The sequence below is a fragment of the Tupaia chinensis genome, unplaced genomic scaffold, assembly GCF_000334495.1.
Source record: "Tupaia chinensis unplaced genomic scaffold, TupChi_1.0 Scaffold139897_1, whole genome shotgun sequence".
Taxonomy (NCBI): Eukaryota; Metazoa; Chordata; class Mammalia; order Scandentia; family Tupaiidae; genus Tupaia; species Tupaia belangeri.
In genome coordinates this window covers 418,898-420,521 of record NW_006199776.1, presented here as the reverse complement: position 1 = coordinate 420,521, position 1,624 = coordinate 418,898, and positions in this window count along the sequence as shown.

Genomic DNA, 1,624 nt, shown 5'->3' with positions numbered 1-1,624 from the left:
GAACAGGCGGGTGCTGCCAGTGCTCACAGGAGCCGTGTTCTGGGCAGTCCGTCTTGGGAAGACTCTGGTGGAGTTTAATTCTTAGGGCCACAGGTGGTGTGGTGAAAAGTTGATTACTATTTTTCTTCCATGAAAGAGGACACAAAAGCAGGTACCCCCAACTCTTGGAAGAGTCACATTTGGAGAGAAAATGTTTGGACACGGGAAGCGAGTAACTCGGTCTAATTCTCTAGTTCTCATAGAGCTTGGGATACTCTTGAGTTTGACCACGTTGAAATGCTTGGGTTGGTGAAGGCCGGTCTTCCATGTGTGGTATGTAGGACGTATAACACAAGGGGGTTTTTATGCTATGATCGGCCTGGCCTCAGCCTCTGGTTCGGGCCAGATCAGAGGGTCTCCGACATAGGCATCGCCTCGTCACTGTACCAGTGTGCGCCTCCCCTATTCTTGATAAAGTGGGGTCCATGACACATGTCTCACAGAGAAGTAGGAAAGATTAAGTGCAGCAACATGTGTGGCCACTCCGTGGGGAGCTACCCATGCGGATCCCTCATATGATGGATGTTTTTCTTAAAATAGTTTTTAGTGCATACTGTGTGTCAGACACTACCTAAGCACCTTACAAATACTAATTCATGGGGCCAGCAGGTGGCGCTGTGGCTAAGGCAATGAGTACCACCATGTGGCTGACCATGGTTCAAGTCCCAGAGCCTGCAGCTTGAAAATCAGGCCAGTCACATGTGTGTGCATACCCCAAATCCTGAGCGAGCATGGAGAAGGGCCTGTGGTGTGGCCATCTCCCTGGGAGGTGATTTCTCACTTTTTCCTCCATCTGTCTGTCTCTGGTGAGTACATGTACCCTATGGCAAAAACCTAAATAATAATAATAATAATAATCCCAGAACAACATTCCTATGAAACAAATGCTATTATCATCCCAGATTAAGAAATGGAAACCAAGGAAGTTTAATGGCTTGCCAGAGGTTAAAGGCCCATGACTCGGAGGCACTGTCTTGTATTTGGAAAATAATTACCTCGTTCTGGAAAAGGCTCACCTCCTGGCTTACACTTGTCTGTCCTCTGTCCAGCAAGGATCCTGAGTCCAGGCTTTCCCTGTGAAGGGACACTCTGTTCTCCACTTTCTGTGTGAGCGTCCCTGGGCTTGGCTTTGTATCTCACGACAGTGCAGTGATACAGGCTCTTACTTCCAGATAGGATTTACTGTTCTACTTTAATTTCCTTTCAGAGTACCATGCCAGAGTGCTTCTGAAATTTTGTTCTTCTCTGCATCAATGATTTGTCCTTTGAAATAGAGAACTAACATTTGTCATCTTGACATTCGGAGATCCAGACTGTGCCATTTGTCCCTTCTTAGCCTTGTTTTAGGTGGTAAATCAGGCAAGGTGTTGGGGTGTCTTGTTTGGAGAAGAGATGGGAGCCGTAATAAGTCTCTCAGTGTCAGCATGTTGTGGATACAATATGTGGAACTTATTTTTTTTTCCAGAACATTTTTACCTCATACAGAAATGGAAATGTTGTTTTCCTTTCCATAGCTTTTTTAAAAACAAAACAAAACAAAACAAAACAAAAAACAAAAACAAAAACAAGTAACAAGGAATACAAA